Source organism: Narcine bancroftii, chromosome 13 (assembly GCF_036971445.1).
Source record: "Narcine bancroftii isolate sNarBan1 chromosome 13, sNarBan1.hap1, whole genome shotgun sequence".
NCBI lineage: Eukaryota > Metazoa > Chordata > Chondrichthyes > Torpediniformes > Narcinidae > Narcine > Narcine bancroftii.
In genome coordinates, this window is record NC_091481.1 from 72,864,667 (window position 1) to 72,881,345 (window position 16,679).

Consider the following 16,679-nt stretch of genomic DNA (forward strand, 5'->3'; position numbering starts at 1 on the left):
TGGTGTTGAGAGGTGCCAACCCCAAGGTGGCAGCGCCTGTGTTTGGCAGCAGCCATGGAGAAGGAAGAAGAGACTCTGGGGAAGAAGAGGACTGGCACAGGGCACCAGATGTTCAAGAACAAACACTGCACACTGAGATGTGGGGCTTCACTCGTACAGAACTAAAATGGTTCCCCGTGATAAGAGTGACCATGTCATATGCACAAAGGCATTAAATACCGAACAGAAACTACTCCCCACCCCCATTTCAGGAGATGACCCATGAGACACTGACCTTGGCAGCGGACCTGTGAGGGGCTCTGAGGCTGAAGACCAAGCAGGCATGCAGTGGGCTGTTGGTGAGGCAAGGAACCTGCTCAGGCTGTGGTCTGCTGGTGACTGTGTCCAAAAGACTCTCACCAGGTGGCAGACTCCTGGAGACTGGCTCACGACTGGCTGAAAGGGTACTAGGTATGAGAACCAGGATGCACGGGGATGCCGAGGGCTCCGGAAGCTTCCTGACTGTGTTGGAGATTTGGATCTTGAGCTCGGGCTGCTGGTGGTTTGGACTGGACTCCGTGGGGTTGTGGGAGCCCTGGAGGTGAATCCATGGACACTCGGTGACTCTCTTTTGCTTCTCTTTCTCAGGCAATTTCTGCTGATGGTGAATCTTAGCCCCTTAAGGCAGATGAAAACAAATGTAATATTATGCTATCTTTATTACATGACAATAAATTGAATCTTGAATGTACAGTAGGTACCATACAGATTGTTTCATTTAGAGAGACGAAGCTGTGGATCTTCCTGCTGAAGAACCATCCTGATGATCACAGCCATTGGAACATACAGCAGACAAGTTAGATCCAGCTCTCATTCACTAATTTTTTGCCAATATTCACACATGCTGAGTGTTAGCAAGGGTTTAAAGGAGAAGTCAGCAGATCCTGGAGAACTGGAACCAGACACAGAAGTGGTGGAGGAACTCAGCAGGCCATGAAACATCCATGGAAAGCAGTAGGTGGGGCTGAACTAGGCAAGAGTGGTCAGTAGAATTCCACAGGAGAAGTGACAAGAGGAACAGCTAATGGAGGATTCGTATCTGCTATCCTTGACAGGGCCAGTCCCGGGGGCCTGGAAACTGAGCAAGAAGGTGCAAGTGGTCCATAGGAGAAGCAAAGTTAATTCCTCCATAGAACCCTAGAACATTACAGCACAGCCATTCGGCCCTTCTAGTCCATGCCAAACTATTATTCTGCCTGGTCCCACTGACAAGTCCACAGACCTCCATACCCCTCTCATCCACTTACCTGTCAAAATTCTTCTTGAAAATTAAAATTAAACTCCCATTCACCACCTCAGCAGACAGCTCGCTCCACACTCTTTTTGTAAACTTTCCCCTTTCACGTCCTCTGGTTTGTATCTCACCTGCCCAAAGTGGGAAAAGCTGATCTACATTTACTCTCTGTCCCCCTCATAATTTTAAATACCTCCATCAAATCTCCCCTCATTCTTCTACAGGGAATAAAAACTACAAAATACTTGGTTCATCCACCGAGTAATATTTAATTTAGTCTCAATGCCATTTTGTGGTCCAGTCTGAGGGTTTCCCCTATATGTGGCTGTTAAAAAGACAATCTTTCATAATATCATAAATGCTGAAATGGATCCACGTCATATAACCTATGCATTAAGATTGATGACTATTTATTTGTTCTACATATGATATTTAATATTACTCTCTCTCAAATTTAATAATATATTAAAAAGTGACATATTTCCACCATTTGGGACGGGGTGTTTATTAATGCTCTGTTCTTGGCCCTTATCACCGCTCTCTTTTTATCTGGTTTGTATCTCACCTGCCCAAAGTGGGAAAAGTTGATCTAACATTTACCAACATTGTTTCAACAATTGGTGATTATCTCCAGACCAATTTCTCATTGATCTGGATGCATATCCAGGTTTTAATCCCTGCCCTGCTCCTGGAATGATATTCCCACTCTCGTTGTTCCATCCTTGGGGTCTGTGGACAATTGCTCCGGTGTATGTGTCTGTCTGGTGTGTGTGTGTGTCTGTGTGGAACAACCCATCCGTTACTGGAGAAACGCCTTTATGCGCGAACAGACCCCACCAGCCGACACGCCGCTGACCTCAGCGTCGGCACGAAATTTCCCAATAATGAAACGCTCCCGTCGAAAGTTTTCCCGTGACTTCAAACCATTATTTTAATGCCCGATCAATCAGCCGAGGCCAGATGCACAGAGTCGCCGATCCGGTAAGAGGTCCCTTGGCTGACCATTGGGAGAGATGCCACCGTTCGCTGCCCGGTCCTGCACGGCCCCGGGACCCGTTCGCTGCCCGGTCCTGCACGGCCCCGGGACCCGTTCGCTGCCCGGTCCTGCACGGCCCCGGGACCCGTTCGCTGCCCGGTCCTGCACGGCCCCGGGACCCGTTCGCTGCCCGGTCCTGCACGGCCCCGGGACCCGTTCGCTGCCCGGTCCTGCACGGCCCCGGGACCCGTTCGCTGCCCGGTCCTGCACGGCCCCGGGACCCGTTCGCTGCCCGGTCCTGCACGGCCCCGGGACCCGTTCGCTGCCCGGTCCTGCACGGCCCCGGGACCCGTTCGCTGCCCGGTCCTGCACGGCCCCGGGACCCGTTCGCTGCCCGGTCCTGCACGGCCCCGGGACCCGTTCGCTGCCCGGTCCTGCACGGCCCCGGGACCCGTTCGCTGCCCGGTCCTGCACGGCCCCGGGACCCGTTCGCTGCCCGGTCCTGCACGGCCCCGGGACCCGTTCGCTGCCCGGTCCTGCACGGCCCCGGGACCCGTTCGCTGCCCGGTCCTGCACGGCCCCGGGACCCGTTCGCTGCCCGGTCCTGCACGGCCCCGGGAAAAGCCTGCAAGCTGCTGGCCAGCCTCCCACAAGGAGTTCCAGGGAATTATTTCCAATCAAACAATTGCCAGATATAATCTCGCCAGGAGGAGAACCCGATCTGATCAATCAAAGGATGCTGGAGGAAGTCAGCAGGTCAAGACGTGTCCTTTATCTTCTTTTCTTCTTTGGCTTGTCTTCGCGGACGAAGATTTATGGAGGGGGTAAAAAGTCCACGTCAGCTGCAGGCTCGTTTGTGGCTGACAAGTCCGATGCGGGACAGGCAGACACGGTTGCAGCGGTTGCAGGGGAAAATTGGTTGGTTGGAGTTGGGTGTTGGGTTTTTCCTCCTTTGCCTTTTGTCAGTGAGGTGGGCTCTGCGGTCTTCTTCAAAGGAGGTTGCTGCCCGCCAAACTGTGAGGCGCCAAGATGCACGGTTTGAGGCGAGATCAGCCCACTGGCGGTGGTCAATGTGGCAGGCACCAAGAGATTTCTTTAGGCAGTCCTTGTACCTTTTCTTTGGTGCACCTCTGTCACGGTGGCCAGTGGAGAGCTCACCATATAACATGATCTTGGGAAGGCGATGGTCCTCCATTCTGGAGACGTGACCCATCCAGCGCAGCTGGATCTTCAGCAGCGTGGACTCGATGCTGTCGACCTCTGCCATCTCGAGTACTTCAACGTTAGGGATGAAAGCGCTCCAATGGATGTTGAGGATAGAGCGGAGACAACGCTGGTGGAAGCGTTCTAGGCCCCCCCACTTCTCCATCGGGCACACAAAACTCAAAACGGTCAACCAGTTTACCTATCTCGGCTGCACCATTTCATCAGATGCAAGGATCGACAATGAGATAGGCAAACAGACTCGCCAAGGCAAATAGCGCCTTTGGAAGACTACACAAAAGAGTCTGGAAAAACAAACGTGTCCTTTATAGAGCAAAGATAAAGGGGCAGAACCAACGTTTCGGGCCGAGCCCTCCATCACCATGTGGGCAGGCGGTCAATTCTCCCAAACTACATTGTATTCACATCGGATCCAGCGATCTCCGGTACCAGCGGGTGCCACTTGCCATCACTGGGGGTGGGGTGGGGTACAGATGGCATCATCAGAGGGGATGTCTCCAAAATAAATCTCATGGTTTCGTCTGCACACGCCGGAGGGAGGGGGAAGTGGGACGGCGGAGTTCCACAGCAGGTCTGGCACCCGTGAACCCCACCCCTTTCTCCTTGGCGTCGTTCATGGAAAAGGTTGGCTACCCCTGCCATATTATTCTCCATAGATGCGCCACTGGGGCTGACAACGTGAGTGCCCGCACTGGGTGACCCCAACCCTAGCGTCGCCTCTGGCGGCTGCTCCTCTCTCTTCATTCCACATGTCCAGTAATATAGTTGCTGACATTCTATTCAGGAACTTCTTTCTTTTATTGAATATTTTATTTTTAATTTTCCAAGACTCGCACAAATACAGAACAACACAATCTTTCTCAACATTTGGAGCCATTCATCCCCCCCCCTCCCCCTTCACCCACCCCTCTCCCTTCCCTAATATCACAAGGAAAAGATTATTTAAATTAAATAGACATAAAGAACCAAAAATCTATAGTCACAGACCCTTAAAGGAACCAAATATAACCCAGAGTAACATGAAGCAAAATGAAAAAGATACGAAACAAGACCACGTCCTCTGCGCCCCGACCCACTTAATTTATCTCAACCGTTCCACTATTTCTTCTATTTGGAAGGGGCCCAACTATATCTGCTACCTACATGCTACAGAAAAGGCTGACCCCAAAGAATGCGTCATACTTCCTCCTTAAATTGTGTGCAACTTTCTCCAGGGGAATACAACTCTGCCTTTCCATATTCCATCGTGTAGTGTTTAGTTGGGAGTCCTGACAGCTATAAACTTCCTGGCTACCGACAAGGCGACCTTCACAAACTGAATTTGGTACTTGGACAGTTTAAAACACACGTCCATAGTGTTTCCCAGAGGTACAATTCTGAATCCTGTGGAAAATCCACCTTTGTAATTTTTTTCAGAATGTCCCCCAGGTCTTCCCAGAAGAATCTCACCTTTGTATGCAGTCAGGTTGAATGATAAAGATTCCAATCTCCACACCACACCTAAAGCACATTTCTGAGATTTCTGGTTTGCATTGATGTAATTTTTGTGGTGTGAGGTATAGATGATGCAGGAGGTTGTTTTGCATCAACCTGAACCGGACATCAACAGGTCTGACCAGCACCACTCGTGGCTTGTTGTGCCCAGAAACTTATTTTTAAAATATTTGCATTAATTTGATGGAGAGAATATTACATGTATATATTTTGTCTAGATATTAATTAATTATACAGCTTAAATATAATACAGAATAAGAGTCACATCAATTACACATTTATATAATTCTTGTAAAAAGTAAAAAAATCCTTATGAGAATTTCACCTTGTGTTCTAATACATTGTGATTATCTATACAGGAACAACACAGATATACACTGTGATTATCTATACAGGAACAACAGAGATATACATTGTGATTATCTATACAGGAACAACACAGATATACATTGTGATTATACAGGAACAACAGAGATATACTTTGTGATTATCTATACACAGGAACAACAGAGATATACACATTGTGATTATCTATACACAGGAACAACAGAGATATACATTGTGATTATCTATACAGGAACAACACTGAGATATACATTGTGATTATCAATACAGGAACAACACTGAGATATACATTGTGATTATCTATACAGGAACAACACTGAGAATATACATTGTGATTATCTATACACAGGAACAACACAGATATACATTGTGATTATCTATACAGGAACATCAGAGATATAAATTGTGATTATCTATACAGGAACAACAGAGATATACATTGTGATTATCTATACAGGAACAACAGAGATATACATTGTGATTATCTATACAGGAACAACAGAGATATACATTGTGATTATCTATACAGGAACATCAGAGATATAAATTGTGATTATCTATACAGGAACAACAGAGATATACATTGTGATTATCTATACAGGAACAACAGAGATATACATTGTGATTATCTATACAGGAACAACACTGAGATATACATTGTGATTATCTATACACAGGAACAACAGAGATATACATTGTGATTATCTATACACAGGAACAACAGAGATATACATTGTGATTATCTATACAGGAACAACAGAGATATACATTGTGATTATCTATACAGGAACAACACTGAGATATACATTGTGATTATCTATACACAGGAACAACAGAGATATACATTGTGATTATCTATACACAGGAACAACAGAGATATACATTGTGATTATCTATACACAGGAACAACAGAGATATACATTGTGATTATCTATACACAGGAACAACAGAGATGTACATTGTGATTATCTATACACAGGAACAACAGAGATGTACATTGTGATTATCTATACAGGAACAACACTGAGATATACATTGTGAATATCTATACACAGGAACAACAGAGATATACATTGTGATTATCTATACAGGAACAACACTGAGATATACATTGTGATTATCTATACAGGAACAACACTGAGATATACATTGTGATTATCTATACAGGAACAACACTGAGATATACATTGTGATTATCTATACAGGAACAACACTGAGATATACATTGTGATTATCTATACAGGAACAACACTGAGATATACATTGTGATTATCTATACAGGAACAACACAGATATACATTGTGATTATCTATACACAGGAACAACACAGATATACATTGTGATTATCTATACAGGAACAACACTGAGATATACATTGTGATTATCTATAAAGGAACATCAGAGATATACATTGTGATTATCTATACAGGAACAACACTGAGATATACATTGTGATTATCTATACAGGAACAACAGAGATATACATTGTGATTATCTATACAGGAACAACACTGAGATATACATTGTGATTATCTATACACAGGAACAACAGAGATATACATTGTGATTATCTATACACAGGAACAACAGAGATATACATTGTGATTATCTATACACAGGAACAACAGAGATATACATTGTGATTATCTATACACAGGAACAACATAGATATACATTGTGATTATCTATACAGGAACAACACTGAGATATACATTGTGATTATCTATACAGGAACAACACTGAGATATACATTGTGAATATCTATACAGGAACAACACTGAGATATACATTGTGAATATCTATACAGGAACAACACAGATATACATTGTGATTATCTATACAGGAACAACACAGATATACATTGTGATTATCTATACACAGGAACAACAGAGATATACACATTGTGATTATCTATACACAGGAACAACAGAGATATACATTGTGATTATCTATACAGGAACAACACTGAGATATACATTGTGATTATCTATACAGGAACTTCAACACACACTCCCGATTCCCTGTACCAATGGCGTACAGCTCAATTGTATTCCCACATAATACTTACAGTCCCCCTCCAAGTGTAGTGCACACCTTACCAACAACTCCTCCTGCAACGTCCAGAGTTTACAACCTGTGTTTGTAATCAAGACCAAGGAGCAGAGGGAGAGAGAGGCACATGGTAGGCTTTTAAAGTGCAGTCAGCTGGGGAGATCCGCCCAGGTAATCAATGAGTGATGAAAGGGGCCAATGGTCAGGTGTGCACGAATGGGTGGGCAAAGTCCCAGCATGATTGGCAGATGATGCAATTTCTGAATAGGTGCCGGAGAGGTCACATGACCCTCCATCAGTAGCTAGTGGTAAGATCAAAATTCTTCTTATTGTCGAGCAATAAAACATATGTAATATTACACGAAATTCCCACGGGCAGTGAGAATGCTGAACAACCAAAGGAACTGCTCACACTGACCCTCCGAGACTCTAATATTAACAAAGCAATATTTATTTATTTATATAAATGAAATACTTGTCCTGCATGTGTATTGTTTGTTTGTACAGGTGTTATGTTTGGTTGTGGGTCTGCGTGTTTTGCACCGAAAAACACTTTTGTTGGGTTGTACTGTACAATCAGAGGACAATAACTTGGCTTGAAGGTTCACCATTTGCAGAAATTGCCCAACACCCCTTACGTTCCGAGAATGAGAAGCAGAACCATGGTACATTACAGCAAAGAAAATAGGCCCCTCTCATCTGTGCCGAAATATTGTTCTGCCTCGTCCCACTGTCCTGCACCCATTCCATAGCCCTCCAGACCCCTCACATCCACCTACCTGTCCAAAATCCTCTTAAATGTTAAAATTCACCACCTCAGCAGGCAGCTTGTCCCACACTCCCACCACCTCTCTGTGTGATGAAGTTCCCCCTAAACCTTTCACCTTTCACATTTTACCCATGTCCTCTGGTTTGTATCTCACCTGGCCTCAGTGGACAAGAGAGTCCCCCAGAGTCCCTGAGCGTCCGGTCCGTGGATTTGCCTCCAGAGCTCGTGCAGCCTCTTCAGCTGTACAAAGCATTGGCAACCAGGGCCCCCTGATCCAAACCTCTGACACAGTCAGAAAGCCTTCAGCACCCTCTGCATCCTGGTGGAATTAATATCCCCCCCTCCTTCTCCACTGGTGACAGGGAGTAGAACCAGAGGTAATTGGTCAGATTAGGTTTGTCATGTTTTTGAGGTCCGGGTTCTTAATTACTCCATTGGAAGAGGCATGGCTAATTCAGGACACCACCATCTGAATGAGATTGGGCCTATCAAATTTGTTTGGTGTCCTTGGTTAAATCAGAGCGAGTAAAGTCCTACAGGATTCACATGCAACCATTGAACTTAGAATAAAAAAAAGCTCAGGAGAATTTGTTTAGGAAGGTCTAATGCTTTAATCTTTGAGGAATACTTTTGTTAAAAAATTTTTCACTTTTATGCACTATTTTTATTCCCAACACTTTGTCAAGTTCTGAAAAGGGCACACCCGAGATCAGGTCCTACTTGTTTTACAAACTTCTTGAGGATATTGGAGCCGTTCCGACCGCATACACAGGAGAAATGCAGCAACATCTCTACAATGGTGACTTCACACTCTTTAAAACTGCCCCTGTCTTTGAAAGCAATTTTATTCAGGTCAGTGGAAAACCTCTTAATCAAGCCACAGCACTTGTCAGACTGGTCAACCTGCAGTAGGTCCGGAGCAGGGGATGCTGAAGGTTCTTCTACAATGTATAATGCCACGTAGATAAATGTGAAGTGAGCCATTTTGGGTCAACAAATAAAACAAAAAAGGGAAAGTATGATTTAAATGGTGACAGGTTGGGAAGGATTGATGTACAAAGGAATCTGAGCATTGTTGTCTGCAGACAGCTGAGACAAGAAGTGGTGCATTGTTCACCACTGCAAGAGGATTTGCGTGTTTTGCAAGAGGACTAGACTCGGCTGCTGCAATCATTCCAGGTCTTGGAGAGACCACATCTGGAGCCCTTGGTGCAGTTTCGGTCTCTGTAGAGAAGGAAGGATATTCTTGCTATGGAGAGAGTGCAGCAAAAAGTCAGCAAGTTGGAGTACAGGGGTCTAGAGAATGGGGCGGGGGGTGGTGGAGGGGAGGATGGAACAGGTGGGGGGGGGTGGATGGAGAGATTGGGGCAGGGGTGGTGGTGGAGGAGGGGGAGCTTGGAACAGGAGGTGGGGGGAGCTTGGAACAGGAGGTGGGGGGAGGATGGAGAGCTTGGGGCGGGGGGTGGTGGAGGGTGGAGAATGGAACAGGAGGTGGTGGAGGAGAGAAAGCGGAGAGATTGGGGGAGGGGTGGTGGTGGAGGGGTGGTGGTGGTGGTGGAGGGGTGGTGGTGGTGGAGGGGGAGGATGGAACAGGAGGTGGGGGGAGGATGGAGAGATTGGGGCAGGGATGGTGGTGGGGGGAGGATGGAACAGGAGGTGGTGGTGGGGGGGAGGATGGAGAGATTTGGGCAGGGGGTGGTGGAGGGGAGGATGGAACAGGAGGTGGTGGAGGAGGGGGAGGATGGAGAGATTGAGGTGAGGGGTGGAGAATGGAACAGGAGGTGGTGGAGGAGGGAGAGTGGAGAGATTGGGGCAGGGGTGGTGGAGGGTGGAGAATGGAACAGGAGGTGGTGGAGGAGGGAGAGTGGAGAGATTGGGGGAGGGGTGGTGGTGGAGGGGGAGGATGGAGAGAATGGGATGAGGGTAGTGGTGGAGGGGGAGGATGGAGAGAATGGGATGAGGGTGGTGGAGATCAGAGATTGGGACGAGGGTGGTGGAGGGGGAGGATGGAGAGAATGGAACAGGAGGTGGTGGTGGGGGGGAGGATGGAGAGATTGGGGCGGGGTGTGGTGGAGGGTTGAGAATGGAACAGGAGGTGGTGGTGGGGGGGAGGATGGAGAGATTGGGGCGGGGTGTGGTGGAGGGTGGAGAATGGAACAGGAGGTGGTGGAGGAGGGAGAGCAGAAAGATTGGGGGAGGGGTGGTGGTGGAGGGGGAGGATGGAGAGAATGGGATGAGGGTGGTGGTGGAGGGGGAGGATGGAGAGAATGGGATGAGGGTGGTGGAGATCAGAGATTGGGACGAGGGTGGTGGATGGGGAGGATGGAGAGAATGAAACAGGAGGTGGTGGTGGGGGGGGGAGGATGGAGAGCTTGGGGCGGGGTGTGGTGGAGGGTGGAGAATGGAACAGGAGGTGGTGGAGGAGGGAGAGAGGAGAGATTGGGGAGGGGTGGTGGTGGAGGGGGAAGATGGAGAGAATGGGATGAGGGTGGTGGAGGGGAGAGTGGAGGGGAGAGTGGAGGGATTGTAGCAGGGGTAGTGGTGGGGAGGAGGATGGAGAGAATGGGATGAGGGTGGTGGAGATCAGAGATTGGGATGAGGGTGGTGGAGATCAGAGATTGGGATGAGGGTGGTGGAGGGGAGGATGGAGAGAATGGAACAGGAGGTGGTGGTGGGGGGGGAGGATGGAGAGAATGGGAGGAGGGTGGTGGAGATCAGAGAGTTTAGGAGGAGAGTGGTGGAGGGGGAGGATGGAGAGAATGGGACAAGGGTGGTGGAGATCAGAGAGTTTAGGAGGAGGATGGTGGAGGGTGAGGATGGAGAGAATGGAACAGGAGGTGGTGGAGGAGGGAGAGCAGAGGGATTGATGGGGTGGTGGAAGGGGAGGGTGGAGAGAATGGTACGAGGGTGGTGGAGATCAGAGAGTTTTGGAGGAGGGTGGTGGAGGAGGGTGGTGGAGGGGGAGGATGGAGAGAATGGAATAGGAGGTGGTGGATGAGGGAGAGCAGAAGGATTGTGATGGGGTGGTGGAAGGGGGAGGGTGAAGAGATTGTGGGTGGGGATGGGCTGGTGGTGGGGGGGGAGGGGTGGGATTTGGCACTTACTGGCAAGAAAACTGAATGAGGATCACATTGAGCTGCACAAAATTCTGCCAGGTTAGAACATAAGAAATAGGAGCAGGAGTAGGCCATCCGGCCCATTGAGTCTTCTCCACCATTCGATGTACATTGGATATGGGAAGGATGTCTCCATGGGGGGGGGGGGTGGAGAGATGACTGGTCTAGAATAAGGGGTAACAGTCAGAAAATGAGGGGGAAGAGATGAGGGAACTGCCTTCCCTCACAGAAGAGTGAACGTGTAGAATTCTCCATCTCAGAGGGCAGTGGAAGCCAAGTTGCTGAAAAAGTATTAGAGGATGGAAAGATTCCTGAACACAAAAGGAGCATGGGTAATAAGATCAGCAAATAGCCTGTTCCTGGTCTAGTTTCTATGGCCTAGATCAGTGGTTTTCAAACTTTTTCTTTCCACTCACATTCCACTTGTGGCATAGGGATTATTTAAGGTGATAGTTTGAAAACCACTGTTCTAGAATCCACCATTTGCCACAAGTCTCTCTCTGTCAATAACTATCTCCCTCTATTGTAAGTTTTCGCTGAAGTTCAGACTCTATGTCTGAGAACAGACATTTCTAAGGTGTGGTAACCAGACCTGCAGGGTCCACTGAAGTGGTAACCACAGTCAACAGGGGCCAGAATCCACTGTCTCACTGAGAACATCACCTGTTACCTTGCTACACTGGACCTTGGACACAAATCCCAGGGTCACCCTCCATGCCCCACTGTAGGTGTCAGAAAGGTCACCCCATGAAGAAGATATTAAACCAAGGGCTTTCAAGCAGGTAGACAATGCCATTATCTGAAGGTCAACCAAATTTCATCAATCTACAGACCAATGATCTCACTAGTGGTGGGAGCTTGGTCATCTACATTATCACTGAAAAACTACATAATTACAGTGACATAATTGCAATAGGAAAGCAGACTGTGGGGACAGGTTAGATTCTACGTCTCATCCATCCATTATCACCCTAGATTTACATTCACATCTCATTATTTGCCTGCCAGCCCACAACAACTCACACAATCTGTATAAATATTTGCTGAGACTTAATTTGATTGACAAAATCTCAACTCAGATCCACCGGCTACGTCCATATAACCATATAACCATTTACAGCACGGAAACAGGCCATGTTGGCCCTTCAAGTCTGTACCGGTTCACTTGAACAACTCCACTAGCTCCTCTGCAAACTCCTGAGGAAGTAGAGGCTTTCTTCATGATGCCATTGGTGTGTTGGTTCCAGGAAAGATCTTCCGTCCATCCTCAAGGACCCCACCACCCAGGCCGTGCCCTCTTCACTTTGCTATCATCGGGAAGGAGGTACAGGAGCCTAAGACAAGTACCCAGTGGCACAAGGACAGCTTCTCCCCCTCTGCCATCAGATTCCGGAGTGATCCACTGACACTGCCTCACTGTGACTTTCTGGGCACTATTTTTCATAAGATGGTTTATATGGATGCCCTGTGATTCTGCCGCAAAATGAATTTCGTGACTTGTTCATGACAATAAATTCTGAATCTGACACTGCCTTCCGGTTAGTAATTACCAAGGATCTTTTTCTCAAATAACTGGAGATTCAAATCCTACCAATAAATTGGGAATTTTACTCTGGCCACCAAACAACTCACGATAACTCTCAAAGCTGCATAAAAATGTTTTGAACGATTTCTGGAGTAGAGGAAGCTTTATAAATCCCAATCTTGTTATAATTGTAGGTTACTAAGAAGGGGCATGTGAGTGATGTCCATCATCGAGTTACCATGGTGACAATAGGAGTCTCCTCCACTGACCCTGTGCTCTACACTCCAGATGTTATGCTAATAGCCCGACCCAGTGGGGAACACAAACCGCTGCAGCTGCAGATATTCAACAGAAACCTGGAGGAAGCTTTGAATCCAGAGTCTCAGCTCCTTGCAGGCACTTCTACCCACTTGCAACTACTGAGGTAAGACATTCATTGTCAAGCTTTCTCCACCCGTGACATTCCCTACATTGCTTTACTTGGACAGGTCCAAATGATCCTTTACACTGCACAACAAGCGTTCGCTTCCTGAAAAATAATTGGGGATTATGATCGACAATATCAAAGCTGAACACAAAGATAATTGCAGATTTGCTGCATCACATAGGAAGTTGGAGAAACATTCAATGAACTTTGATTGAATTTATCCTGTTTAATCTCATAATGCTAACACATTTCGTTAATTCAACTGACCTAAAAATGTTCTGCTGCTCATGTTCATTTGTACTCAGCATCTGATGCCTCTTGTGTCAGTGTCCAACAACAGTCGGCCGGCATTGATGGATTCCAGTTACCCTGATCCTGCTTTTCCAGGGTCACAATGTCCTGGTGAAACCTTTCACCATGTTAGTCAATGACGGCACCAAGATCAGCAGGGAAGACGTTCAAGTGCGAATGCAGTAATGAATTTTCAACGACATGTGGCACTTCATAGTTTTGTCTTCTTAAAATGTGACAGGAAATCACAAAAACAGGCTATAGCTAAAATAACAGTACATGATAGGAAATTTTTAAGGTGATTCTTGTGTCCAGGAGCCCAAAATCCATAAAATATACCCAAAAGTGTTCAGGAAGCAAAATCTTCGCTGTCCAGTTGTAAAAACACACAGAAATGCTGGAGGAACTCAGCCAGTCTTTCAGTGTCCATACATTGCCAAATTTTTGGGGCCTGAGCCTTCCTCAAGGAATAAGCAAAAAACATGGAAATCTGAGAATAGAAACAGTGCCGGCTGGGGGAAAAAGTCCAGACAAATAATAGGTGATCATTGAATGTGATGAGAGAAGAGGCAAAAGAGGTTAGTTTTGGCTCTGTGAAAGGAGATGGGGGGGGGAAAGGGGGACTGAGCTGGGGAAAGATGACAGGGGAATGCGGGGGGGGGGGGGGGGGCAGGGGGTTTAAAGAAAACCGGAGAAGTCAATATTGATTCCATCTAGTTGGAGGGTGCCCAGTCGGAAAAGGGGAATGAGTGAGGCATTGAAATGTCACCACAGAACAGCAAGGCTGAAGTGACCCTGGGGATGTGTGTGCTGTTAATTCCTTCAAGTATTTTCACCCTGGACTGCAGTCAACTTGAGACAATAGGTGCCACCACCCCAGGGTGCCATCCCTCTGGGGTGCTGTCACCTTGGAACAATGGGTGCTTCTTCTGAAGGGTGCTGCAACCTTACGAATAAGGTGAGATGGCAGTGAACGAGCTCTTGGACGCATACTGTTGAAAATGTGAGGGGTTGGTGGGGAAGGCAGAGCTGTGCCTGTCAGATCAGAGAGCCTGTTAGGTTGTTGGGTTAGGGTTAGGGGGTTAGCTGTCCACGTTCACATCCTTCCTCATGGCTCTGCGCCTTAGTAGTTGACCCGACATTGAAGCTCTCAGGATCCCACCGTAGCCTGGGAGCTTCCACCACCCACTGCAGAGGAAGGTCATAGGCTGAGAAGGTTCAATGTCCAGCCATCCGTGGGGATGTCCATCCTATTTGTATCATCTATTACAGCCCTTCTTGACCCATTCAGAGTAAATGACCATTTCACCCCTCAGACTCTCCTTAGGAGTTTATCCATCATCCATCCAATGAATGTGGCCAATCCACCCCACACATTGCTGGCTTTGGAATGAATAGTCGCTGATGATATGAATGTGGTCTCTCGGTTGGTGACCTTGATCTAGGATCCTGGAATGGTGGAGAAGAGAGGCTTATTAGAAACTGTTCAGCTGATGCTCCGGCCTTGCATGTACGGCCCAGTACTCAGCACTGTGGAGGACTCCTCGATGGGTGCTTATGTCACACCAGGTTGTCATTGGTCTTCACACTGTGACCTAACAGCCATGGTCTCGGCATCGTGGCACACTGCTGGTGTTTGTGGGAACCTTCCTGTGACACAGTGTCAGTGCAAATGAATGCTGGTGTGGCAATCCCAGGCCAGAGACATCGGTGGCCAACCGTTTGTAGAAGGGGGTCCATCCGTCAGCTGGTGAAGGTGTGTCTCAGTTTGGTGTTGATGCATCATCTGGGTAGAGGTATGTCTACAACCACCATTCTCTCACCTGTGGAGAACTCTGACAGGTAAGGTGACCAGCTTTCCATGGTTCTGGTGTTTGCAGAGGACAACAGCACCAAGTTGGAGATCCCACCTGCCCACACTGTGGATCACAGTGTTCCAACATTGCCCCATCACCACTGATCATGAGTGATTTTGGCCAGTTGAATAAAATCATGGATAAAGTGAATGATTCAGGAGGAGTCACGCGATGGAGTAGTGGCCGGACGGTGAACTCCAGCCCTCTTCAGAAAAGTCGGGAAAAACAAGAGAAAACACAAAGGCACAGAAATAAAAGTTACAGAAAAGTGAGTATAAAGGTGGAAAGAAGATGGCGACAAAAAAAGAAAAGTCGAAAGCAACGGTAAGAAGAGAGGAAGAGAAGACAAAGGAGGAAAAAGGTGAAGGCCTTACCTGTCCGAAGAGGCCCGCTGCGGAGAGAGAAACCCGCTCCCTCAGGTCGGTAAATAATGGACTACAAAAATGGCTCGCAGAGCCGAGCAAAAGTGCGCAACCGCGCATGCGCGAAGTTTCGCGCATGCGCGATGCGAATGAACAAAAACATACCGACGGGAGGGGGGACCAGCTGGGGAGTCGATCTCCACAGCCGGCAACGACAGCTGCAGAACACCTGCAGCAAGAAGAGACCACAGAAGACAATAGAAACAAGAAAGAAGAGGAGGAAAGGGCAACAAAGAAACAACAGATGGCCAACCCAGAGGAAGAAGAAGAGGAAGAGGAAGAGTACAGGGAAATAGAAGAAGAAAAGATAGGCAAGGTAAAGGATATACTTGCTCTTATTAAAGGATACATGGAGTCATTTAAAGAATGGCAAACACAGGAATTTAAGGATTTAAGAAAAAGAATAAACAACACAGAAGAGAAAATAATTAAAATGGAGATGACCTTAACAGAAATGGGAAAAAAAATGGACAAGATGGAAGAGCGGGCAGTAGCAGCAGAAATGGAGGTAGAAGACTTAAAAAAGAAATTGGAGAAATCTAATAAAAAAACTAAAGAGACACAAGAACTACTAGCTCAAAAAATAGATACAATGGAAAACCATAACAGAAGAAATAACATAAAGATAGTGGGCCTTAAGGAAGATGAAGAAGGCAAGAATATGAGGGAGTTTATAAAAGAGTGGATCCCTAAGACCCTAGGATGTCCAGAACTACAGCAAGAAATGGAAATAGAAAGGGCACATAGAGTATTGGCCTCTAAACCACAACCACAACAAAAACCAAGATCTATTGTAGTAAAATTCCTAAGATATACTACAAGAGAAAAGGTACTGGAGAAGACAATGGAAAAAGTAAGAGAGGGCAACAAACCACTGGAGTATAAAGGGCAAAAAATCTTCATTTATCC